The sequence below is a fragment of the Schistocerca nitens genome, chromosome 3 (assembly GCF_023898315.1).
Source record: "Schistocerca nitens isolate TAMUIC-IGC-003100 chromosome 3, iqSchNite1.1, whole genome shotgun sequence".
In the NCBI taxonomy this organism is placed as follows: domain Eukaryota; kingdom Metazoa; phylum Arthropoda; class Insecta; order Orthoptera; family Acrididae; genus Schistocerca; species Schistocerca nitens.
This window is the reverse complement of record NC_064616.1, coordinates 605,167,675-605,179,923: the sequence shown is the minus strand read 5'-3', so window position 1 is coordinate 605,179,923 and position 12,249 is coordinate 605,167,675. Positions and strand designations below refer to the sequence as shown.

Here is a 12,249-nt window from a genome sequence, read left to right as displayed (position 1 = left end):
TGAAATATGGGATCTCAATAGCTTTCAGTGACACAACTACTAACTGCTGCTTATCAATTCTTGTTGCCTGCAGATGTTTTTCTCTGTCATAATTTCGTGACTGTGTGGGCCTTTGATTTTTTGTAAAATTCTGAACAGATTTGTACCCCTTCAGAGTATCCACACTACTGAGACCTGACGCTCCTGTCAGAGACTGTAAGATCCTTACCATGTCTACACTAATGGGATTCAAGCTTATTGTCCTTAGGTTAAAACATGAATCTAAGGCTCTGAAAAGTGATTTGTTTAGATATGTGGCCATGAGAGTTGAAAACATTGTCTGAAGATGCAACCCAGTGTGCTTCATTTCCTCCATAACTTCTGAATGAAACACTTGCCTCTTTCTCTTCTTTAAAATATTGTTTCATAAGCAAAAATTCCTTTGCCCATGACACTGAAATATTCTTCAAGCTATTTCAGCTTTTATTCAAAATTTGTGTGAGGTGGGATATCTCAAAGTCTCTAAGCAGACAATCATATTAATTAAGTTACTGGCATGTTCTTCAATAAATGTGGCCTCCACACGAATCCAGTTCACTCTGTCATCAAACAGAGAATTGACATACACAGTGCCTGCATTAGACAGCTCCTCCATGTTATCACAACAGAAGAATTCAATAATTTCTACAAAATATTCTGCCACATTAGTGGCAGTGGACAGAAATGAGTTCCAGTGTGTTAAAACTGGAAGAGCAAAACCTTAGCATCTCTATCCTTTTCCTTCATAAACTGCAAATATAAATGTTTGTTCTTCACGGTAATCAAGCATTCAGCCTTCAAACTGCATGTCATAGTGTTCAACTTACTATGTTCCTTCAAGAAACGTTCACAATCAGATTCAGTTTATGTGCCCTGCGCTAAACATGGTTTAAATGATAACCTATGATTGCTTTCAAAGAGTCAGTACATTTCTCCACAAATCTTGTACTGTCAATCACAACTGCTTTCACATTATCATACTGTATATTATATTTTGAAGAGGCTTCAAAATTGCATGAACACATCGCGTTGATGTTGCTGTCCCGAGAACTTGTATGATTACAACTAGAAGTTTCTGTTCATTCCACACTTCCATATTTCTCAACAACACAGAAAAATACAATGGCTTCTTCTCTCAGTTGTCTTGTCAGATAATATAACAATATCTTTTCTTGTTAGCTGCTCCATTACAACATTTTTTTGTCATTCTGAAGGTGCAATAGTCTCTCTCGTTGTTTTTACACATGGGGCGCTGCCAGCACCTAGAAAGAATAATTATACTATTAGTAACCTGATTTTTTAAAATATAAATTGATACTATAGTAGGGCAAAATATATTACTTTATTAAATATTAAGTTCCATCTTCTCATAGAATGAAGATCAAACTATATTTTTACTGTTAACAAAACACTACTCACCTTCATGGAAATTGTTCATCTACTGCAGAAAATCTTCATTTTCCAGTTTATGGAATTGGATGTTGGCCTTCAGAAATGTTTCCACAGTCCTTTGGGCCAGATATCCACTGTCACTTTTCTTTTTGGCATCTTCAAGGTTTCTGCTAGTTGAAGGCTGTCAACTTGATTAGAAAACTGCACAGCTTTATTACGTTGCCCTTATACTTTTAACTCTGCTCATTTTTCAAAATAGTGTCTTTATGCTTCCATGAAATTCTGCTATTGTAGTATTTAAAAAAAAACCACTGTTGATTTGTCAGGAGTAAAAAACATTTCAGTTTCAACATTCCATGCCCTCTCATCAGAAGTCATAACACGCTTTTGCTTTTTCACAGTCATGAATTACTTAAATGCATGTGCTTGGCACTGAGTTTGAGATACAATAAATAGAGAATGAGCCTGAGATACAATAAATAGAGGCAGAGTTTGAGGTACAATAAATAGAGGCAGAGTTTGTTCATTTCCAGGCAAGTGACTTTAAGTATCCAGAGGAATAGCAACTCTTTCTATTATCTATTAACATAAAGCTTTATTTTTTTGTGCAAAACTTGGGCCTTTATATGATCCATCAGTTTTGTCACTTACCACCATTCCCTCACTTTTAAGTCAACATTTTGCTACAAAAAATCATGTGATGGCTGCTCAGTTAAGAGTTTCTTCAACATTGTAAAGCAATATCATAGAGTTAGGCATGATGGATCACTTATTTACAAGGTGTTAATAGAGAATGCAAGTTTACATGTTCTTGTGGACTATCATATTTATTTATTGTGGCATAGATTAAGTTTTTGATGCCTAGAATACCATATGTTTCACATTATGTGATTTAATTTCATAAGTCCAATAGACCACATGTTTCTAATTACTACAGCTTTTGCTTTCAACTTATTTTTCATATTTTGTTATTTTATAGCCATTTATTACATGCATGAATTTATGTTATTTTTCAGCTATTTATGAAGAGAGCCATATGATATAGGTGAGAGGAAAATGGGAACAACTATGACATTTTTGATGATGCTAATGCTGATCCTGAGTCTGTGGAAGCTGATAGTCACTATGAAACAGAGAGAGATATAAGTGAAGGAAGTACTTTATTGGTAGACTGGCCTGGAGTGATCTGTACTTAAAATAATTCCTCACAGCAAACACAGTAACTTTGTGGCAAAAATAATTTCAAATGGGAACAATGTGAGGCTGGAGGAGCAAGAAAAACACGTTGGTGTAACATTTTGAAGAATGAGTGCTTGAACTAACAGCCAAAAATCAAATTTTGGTGCAAAGGCCTATTAAATCTCAATTGTTGGAGATTTTTTTATGATGACATATTACAGGCATACCAAGTGACAGAATGGAAAAGAGGAAGGCATATATGGAGTGTCCTGGGTTCATGAAAAGGTAAACAGTGTGCAAATACACTGAATGTGGTCGACCAATTTATGTGGAATGCAGTAGAAAGATATGCTTTGACTGTGCAAAAGTGCTGGGATTTAATATTTTCATTTTATTTGATGATTACCTTCAGTTACATTTCCTGCAATCTTTCATTTACCTTCATGAAAATTGTACTGGTGTAACAGTATTAATAATCATTTTAAGACTCATGACACACTCATGATATTTCATGTTTATTTTAGGTAATCCAAGCAACAAGGCCTTTATACATGGTGAATAGTACTAAATTTACTTATAGTATAATTCAGGTGACAATTTACTTAATTTTTGTGAAATAATGAGGAGTTATGTGATGAAAAACATTATGAGGCCAGACAGACTGCATGTATCTAATTAAGCATATTCGAGAAATGTTGTTTCTCTGAAGTTTTGCATATAGCTAGGCCCTTTGAGATTTCCCATGCAGCTCAGGCTTCCATTTCTACAGACTGTGAGATGTCAGAACTGTCACCTAAGCTGGCAAATACTGGCTGACCTTGTCTATCTGGGGATGAAACTGCAAAAAATTTCATGCAGTCCAGACAGCAGTGAAGTGGCTCATTCTCTGCTAGGTATGAATCAAACCCAGTGCCATGACAGTTTTTCCACCCAGCCTCAGTGAAATTTTTGCAGGCTGTGCCAGTTGTCTTGATCATTTTTCTGTACATGCTTAATGTAGTAGCCCATGTTATGATGGTGTCAGCCATCTGTGTTTATAGCAAGTGATTGTCAGATCCAGCTATGTATCAGCAGTTGAGTGCTCTGATAAAAATAAGTGACATCACAGAATCAAGGATGGCACCATGACATCTTACACTGTCAGCAATTGTTTGCAGTATTACATTTTGTTCATTTTTGTATAGAGGCTTCAGTCTCAATTAATCAGCAAACATATCTCTGACTGGAGGCTTTGACATTAAAATCAATAGCAGCTAAGCTGTGGACTTATGCTCATCATGAAATTCTGATACTAAGCCAGGTAGTTTTGGAATTAAAATACAAGCAAGTAAACAGAAACATTCCTTTCTTTGCAGTAGCAGAGCCATAAGTAAAAAATATTTTTGACCTGGATTTGTGTTTTCTGTCCAATACATGGTCCAAGCACCTTCATGCGCAGACATGGATTCTTTGTGTCTCCAATATGCTCCCTTGTTTCCTCCAGGCCTAGGAATGGCTTCGAATTTTTTGCCCACATTAGATTAAAAGAGCCAGCAGCACAAAAATTTTTCAAAGCCCACCTGATACCTTTAGCCTAGTGGTACAAGATTAAAGTAGATTTGGTTCACTCAGAAATGTTGAAAATGCTGCCCTGATTCCTTTCAGTAAATGGATATCACCTACAGTTATTTCCTGCAAACCAAACAGCATGTTATACCTTTTTGGGGACTTCTATATTGTAAATCCTCAGACAATTGTGGACTCCTAACCACTCCTGCTCTCTGATGAATTATTTTAAAAATTGACAGGGTGTCAGTATTTCTCTAAGATTTATATTTTGGAGTCTTGTTTTCAACATTCTCTGGACAAGGTTTCAAAAACCATTCTGGCAGTCAACAGTCCTTATGATCTCTATTGATATAACAGTTCAGATTACCTTTCAGCATTGCTAGTGCATCAACAATGTTTCAGAAACTTTTAGAACAAATTGTTGTCAATATCCCACAACGCATTAATTATATGGGTGTTGTAATGGTCAGAGGACAAACTCAGGAGGAGCATATGTTGGACCTCCAGCAAGTATTTTCTGTCATTTTGCAGGCTGGATTAAAATGTATCTTGAGTTAAAATCTTCTGGGTTGTTAGAGCATGTCATTTTTCTTCTATATGATTGACATTTCAACCCTTCTACTGGGATTTTCTTCTGGATCTTGTAATGTACTGAGCTGACTGAAGTTTGTCAGAGACCAGGGTTGTGTGCTTTCATAGAATGGGAGTTTTCTGCTCTTATGCTGGAGAAGAGGCTTTATTTGGTAAAATTCCTGTGGTTGCCCTTGGCAGTCATTGGATAGAAAGGGTTTTTCTTGTTTGTATTGCCCACAAACCATGGCTGTGTATTCACTCCATGACAGTGGGGAGCCACGATGCCAGAAACCTATAACCATTCTCTCTATTGAAGTAACATGCTTCTCAAACTTTTATTCTATACACGTTGGTACCCTTAGCCAGCACATGTACATTGCGGAAATCACTGTCAAGGCCACAGTTTTTGTGATGTTTCATTGCTGCAGATTTCACGCTTTGTTTTAGCTGCATGTGGCATTTGTGTTCCTTAAAAATTCTTTAACAGTCCTTCATATTTCACCTATATACACTTTGCCGCAGCTACATGTGATTTCATTGATGCTCACGATGTGAATGTAATCAGGTGCATTCATTCTGCATCAGAAATAGTTGCATCCATTCTGCATCAGAAAAAGTGTTTTATTTTATTTTAACTGAAGAAAGTGGCCTGAATATGATTTTTCTGTAAAATTCTGCTTATGCAGCCAGTGATCCCCCAAAATAGGTAGCTAAACAGAGTGACTAGGCAGTTCCTCACCATTCCCATTAGCATAATTAATATTTCTCTTAAAAGCCCTGTCTATGGACTAACTATCACAAACATTGTTTTCTTTAAGAAATCCAACTCTGACTCCAAGCCGTTGTCATCACTGCTACAAAAGGCAAGTGAAGACATTCTGTCGAGCACTGCTTGATTCTGGGCTGGGTGGTGATGCGCCTTGGCAACTAAATACCTAGCATTGTGACATGGCATCTAAATACCTATTTGTGTTAACAGGATTTCTATACACTCTGTGTCCTGGATTGTTGTCAGATCTTCTATGTTCCTACACATCTAGCAGTCAGAGACTTTTGAAGTTAATCCTATTTAAGAAAATTTGGAACTCATGAAGCTCTTCTTCACTGTGTGACCACATAAAAAGTGTGTCATCCATATAGCAGATCCAACAGGAAGGCTTTAAAGGAGCATTACTTAATGCCTGTTGCTCAAAATATTCATAAAAATTGCAGCTCTTAATGGCGACAAGGGTGTGCCCATAGCAATAATGTCAGACTGTTCATAAAATTCACCTCTATGTTTAAAATAACTCAATCAAAGACATAATTCAATCAAGTCACAAACTTCTGGAGCAACTTTTTACCTTATGTTCTACATTGTACCCGGTAATGAGGCATTAGCGAATAAAAATGTCACACCGAAGCTTACAAGAATATCACTTGTGAATAGCTTGCTGTGTGTGTCATTTCTAAAAAAAATGTTGTGAATCTTTGCTGACAAAAGTACTTGTTTTTCCAAATAGATGTCTCAGCTTTCCAGATAAATTAACCTCATTCACACTGGTCTCAAAGGACATGATTCTTTGTCCTTCTTGGGTAGTCCACATTCCAAGTGAGACTGGTATTCAGAGCATTAGATTCTTGGTAATAGAGTTATCCATTCTGGAGTTTGATAACAGATTTTTCACTTTACAAATGATTCTGTTCTTCAGAGTGCTTTTTAACTTGCAGTACACAGGATCAGCTAATAATTGTTCCATCTTCTTGTGCTAATCCTCAGTATCCATAACAACTGTGGTATTCCCCTTACTGCTTTCGTCACCATAATGCTTTCATTTCTCTTGGGGTCATTAAAAAGTTTCCTTTCCTGTGTTGATATGTTTCTTTTGGGTGGTTTTGATTGCCACAGAATTCTCGACACATCCTGTGTTACTTCTTTGGCCTGCACCTTTGGAAGAGAAAACAAGGATGCTTCAACAGCACTTACAGTTTCCTCAATGTCAATTCTCTTAGGTGTAGACTGAGATGGCTTTTTTGTTGAATTTTTCTGACAAAACGTTACCCTCTTCTCATTTCAGATCCAGAATGGAGTCCCTTTTGGGCACGATATCTGTAAGTTTCTTAGACTTTTCTATTACTACTATTGCCAACATGTCTCTGTCCCATATAATGTGATGCATTCCCTCTACCAAGATATTCTTGGCCTGTTGGAAATTTTGGATGCTATCCCATACAACTGCACTTTTTTTTATAAAAATTTGTGAGCTACTGTACCTCAAAGATTGTTCAGAATTGAACCAGATGCTAAAGGACATCAGACTGTTATGATAGTATGTTCTACAGAGGAGATCAAAGTGATAGTGTCTGAGAAGTAATTTATCTTTTATGGAAAAGGGTAGATGAAAGAGAAGGTGCAGTTTTCTTCGTAAAACGCTGCTTACTACACCTACTGCCCACAGCAGATGCAAGTCAGGCCACTATGGCAAGTGTAGAGTGTGCCGATATTCAAACAGCATGCCTGTAACTACACCGGGCAGCCGTCAGAGGCAGCTTGGTCACGGGCCACCATCAATAGATCAGCTGTGTATGTGCAGCAGTACACCATCGTCACTTGACGTGGATAGTGTCTTTATGAGGGCATGCAGGGGCCTCCGGGCCCTCAGTTGTTAAATGTGTTTGTGACATGTAAACTACTTTCATTGTATTATTTTCAGTGTCACTCCATGACCCAATAGCTTATATCTCTTTTATGGCCATGTGTTTCCTTGTGTTCCATGTTAGAACACAAGTAGCAACAATGAGTGTCAAATTTTCAATTGTTTCAGATTCTGCAGTTTCTCTCTACCATTCAGCTGTTCCATGGAGGCTTTGCTCAGGTCACTTCTACAACAATAACAGGGACATATGGCTGTGTTGGATGTTGGCTAAATTGACCTGGACTCAGCTGTCAGTTGTTCACACCCTGCTGTGTCTCCCCCACACCTCCACCCCAATTGATGAATCCCTTGAAACTGAAATACTTTTGAGAAGCAGCTTTGTCAACATTTCATGGCATTCCAGATGGTCGAAATGGAGGTCTGTAAGGCTCTTTCTTACTGTGGATACTCCCTTGTATGCATCACTTACTGGGCCAATTAGCTCCTGTGCAAGAAGCAGCATTGCTTTATTTTGACAATATGTGTAATTTGCTGTCCTCCTATCAGCACAAGTGCATGCATGCAGTCACTGTGGGTGTTGGATTCTACCAACATCACAAACAGCTGCAGCAATTGTACCAAACTTTGACAACTGAGCTTCACAACCTCAGCTGCTGATTCATCATGGCTAAGTCTCAAGAGTACTATTCATACATTGTGGTCAGAGGTGCAATCAGTTGTTCAGTCCCAAATAGGGAGGTGTGTCAACATGCACTTCAGTTTGAGGACCCTATGTTAGGAGAGATTTTAAATACTGCCTATTCATTGAAGGTCTCCCACATTGTGGGCCACCAATTTGAAGCTTGGAACATTACTTCCTTCAGGCCCTTCTTGTTTTGTACAGCATGAGTGGGCAGTCTGCTATAACCAGTAGACCGCTTTCCACAAATGTAAAGAAAAAGGTTACATAGCAGCGGTATGTCAATACACACCACTCCCGAGGAATCATTGCAGGAACTGATGGACACCAACATTCATACTCTTTTATGATTGTTCGCCACTGTCTGCAGGCCAGAACAAACTTTTCATTGAAGTGTGGGTAATGGATAAGCCAGTTATGTTACCAGTTGACACGGGGGCTGCCATGTCCCTGCAAAATTCAAAGTCGTATGCCAGCCTAGGGTCCCGACTGTTGGCATGCATTGAGCGTTGGTTGGAAAGCTATAAAAACACCAGATTCCTATTCACAACCAATTCACAGCCAACACAGTTTACAAATCAGTCGTCCATTCTGTTACGTACTCGGTGGTTAACAATGCAATCACTGAAAATTTGTTTGGGTTAGATGCCTTTGCTACTTTTGGTTTCTTTATTGTGGATGTGGTGTATCTGGTGTCAGACCAATCATGAATTGGGTTCCTTATGTTCTGAGTTTTTGGATCAGTTTGCCCTGGGGTTAAGCTGTGTACGCAGTTTCACAGCACACATCATGCTCAAGCTCTCCACCCATCCTTGCTTTTTTTTGGACATGGCCAGTGCCAGTAGCTTCACATGCCTGGGTTAAAACAGAGGTGGATTGACTAACATCTTTGGGAGTGATTAGACTCATTTTCTAAAGTGAATGGGCTATGGCCCTAGTGATCTTAAAGCAACTGTCAGATTCAACTGTGTCGTGACTTCGAGGTCACTGGTAATACACAGTCAGTCACAGACACTTACCACCTGCCTTGTGCAGAGAAGCTGCTCACAAAGTTGTTTGGGGGCTAATTCTTTTTGAAAACTGAATTGGCCAAAGCCTATCTTCAGATTCTGTTGGACAAGTCATCAAAACAGTTGCTTTGGTTAATATGCCTTTGGTCTGTATCAGTATCAGTGGCTAATTTTTTAGGTCGCCAGTGTGCCTGCCATCTTTCAATGTTTTTTTAGAACAGGTTATGATGGTTGTCCATCACTGGATCATCAACTATTTTGATGATATGGTCATGACAGGTGCTACCATGGAGTATCACTTATGTGACCTAAAGTCTTGCTTTTTACAACCCTCCATTGTTTATTTGAGTCATGAAATTTCCTGCCAGGATGTGTGCCCCATGGAACAACCTGTTGCTGCTGTTATGGCTTTGCCCATCCATCGAATATACAAGAACTTCAGGCATTCCTTGACAGAGTGGTGTTTATTCACAGAGCAGCTACTATCACCAACTCCTTGAATGTGTTGTTTCAGGAAGGCACTCTTTTTGTTTGGTGTGATGCCTGTGACCATGTTTTTGTGTAGCTTGAGCATAATCTTCATTCCATGCCTTGTCTTGAAACATTTCAAACTGGGAAGCATCTGGTCCTGGCCAGTGACGCATCACAGTGCAGGGTGTGGCTGTCCTAACCCATTGCCATTCAGATGGGTACAAACAGCCTATTGCCTTTACACTAAAAACACTCAACTCAGCTCAGCAACATTAACTTAGCTGTAAAAAGAAACTCTTGCTATTGTATATAAAATGAACTTCTCACCAGGCTGTCAAGGCTCATGGGATTCTACTGTCTGCTGTGTAATCCTTTGTCTGGTGGCATCGTGTGAATGCAGTAGGAGGGGTGTGTGGTCAGCATACCATTCTCCCTGCCATTTTTCAGAATTTCCAGACAGTGGAGTCGCTACTACTTGGTCAAATACCTCCTTGATTGGCATCACAAGGCTGAGTGCACTCCAGACCAAACCTGCCATGAAGGTAAAATCCTTGGCAGTATTGAGAATCGAACCCAGGTCCTCCACATGACAGCAATCTATGCACAGCCCACAGCTAGGGAAGTGGTACTATTTTCTATACCTTAAAAAATTTCATGTGTTCTTTTATGGTGCAAAATCTCATTCAGTTACTGACTATAAATCCTTTGTTTCCTTGTTAACCTGTCAGTGTCCTTACCAGACAAAGCCACTCATCGTCTTCAGTGTTGGGCTCTGGTTTTGTTCCAGTATAATTATGAGGTCAATTTTCATCCCAGGTTGCAACATGCAAACATGAATGCTCCGTCTTGTCCTGGCTCCCCAAGGCCCATGAGCCCTCATTTGGACAGGAGGAACTACTTTGTTTTCAACTCGATATGGAGGAGAGGCACACAGTGGATGCCTTTCCCATCACTAGCTCCTGTACTGCCTCTGCTGCAAGTGCGGGTCTGGCACTTCAGCAGGGTCCTACGGGGTGGGACAACCACCTACTGGACCAACCTACAGACCCACTTCAGAACTTTTATCCTTTGTGCCATCCTCTCTCCCTCTAGGATGGCATTATTCTAAGTTGACAGAAGTCTTTACTCCCTGCGCGTTAGTTCCAGTAGCTATGCAGCAGGAGGGCCTCTACTTGTCACATCAGGGTAACTGGGGGATCTCTCATACATAACTCTGTAGGCAAACAGCCATGTATTTTGGCTGGGCATCAATTGGGAGGTGGAACATTTTGTAGTGGCCAGCCACAAGTGTTCGGGTCATCAGGCGGTACCGTGCACCATTTTTTTGCCTTGGTTGGTCCCTACACAGATTTGGAAAAGAGTCCTCATTGATTTCTCTGGTCCTTTTTAGTCAGTTTATGATTATTGGCAATTAATGCTTTTTCTCATTTTCTTTATGTCACTCATTGTCCACCTGTGACAGCAGATGTGACTGTCAAGGCCCTGTCAAAGATATTATCTATACAAGGCTTGCCTTACACCCTGGTTTCATGCAATGGTCCTGAGTTAATAGCACAGTGTTTCAAGGACTTTTTCACACACAATGTCATTAGCCATGTCATGGTACCTCCATTCTGTCCCCAGTCGAACACCAAGCCAGAATGCCTTGTCCAAACATTTAAGATGCAGATGCACAAGTATGTAGAAAAGTTCCTGACCAAGAAGGCTCTCATATTTTTTAAGCTTTATAGAACAATGCTAATTGGGGCCAAAAATCTCACTGAGCTCCTGCACGGCCTTCAGCCATGGAAACTGCTCAACCAGTTGCTGTCGGGCGAGTGTTCCCCAGTGGCTCTGGTTTTGTCATCAACATTTGTGTCCAGCACACCAGTCTGAGCCAGGGTGTTTGGATGGAACCCTCACTGGATTCTGACTGTCACACACAGCTGGTGAGGTTCCCACATTTTCATGGTTCACACTGACGATCGGCTTGTGGTGTGACACCAGAACCAGTTGTGTCTCAGGAGGCTGCAGGGGTCCCTGCTGGGACCATGGGCCTGACGCCTCATTCTTTGTCAGTCTGTTCTGGGGGTTGTGCAGGCCTGGTCATGTCCACCTATGACAGTTATCGGGGATTTGTCAGTAATGACAGTGGGATTGCATCCTGCAGCCAGTGCTGGTGCCTCCAGCAATGGTGAGCAGGTGCTGTCATCAATGGCGACTAAAGTCCAGTCCTCCAACATCATTGCCTGTGAAGGCACCCCTCATCATGGTCTCTTATGTCCAGATGGCTCCTCCACCCCTCTTGCCGATACTGTCCACCTTTCACCCTGGGGTCCACATTTGGCAGGGGTGTCCTTGTCCCACTCACTTTCATCTGTACATGTTGGTCTGGGTGAATCGGGAAAGTCTCGTACCTTTGGCTGCCGCATCTGGCACCACCATGGATGCCACAGACATCTCTTCCATCACAGCATCATGGACAGCGATGCCTGGTCTTTTCCCCCATGAAGATGGAGGAGTGCAGTACCCCACCAGTTAATATACCCACAGCCCTGGTATTAGCTGGGGCTTTACAGCAAGCATACACTTGTTGACATAACAGTGTGCCTGCAACTACATGAGGCAGTTGCCAGGGGCAGCCGTGTCACCAAATGCGATCACCAGGTCTGTCATGATATACCTGTGACACTGATGTGGATAGCACCTTTATGAGACTCAGAGGGCCATAGACACGGGTTCCCAGGTAGATGCTGTGTTTCTT

At 40.6% G+C, this 12,249-nt stretch overlaps 1 protein-coding gene across 1 annotated transcript in view; it reads right to left on the bottom strand.

The window, feature by feature from the left end:
- The window catches only part of LOC126248535 (hemicentin-1-like), an 838,517-nt gene that overhangs the window by 101,019 nt on the left and 725,249 nt on the right, over positions 1 to 12,249 (bottom strand). The gene's annotated exons all lie outside the window — the stretch shown is intronic.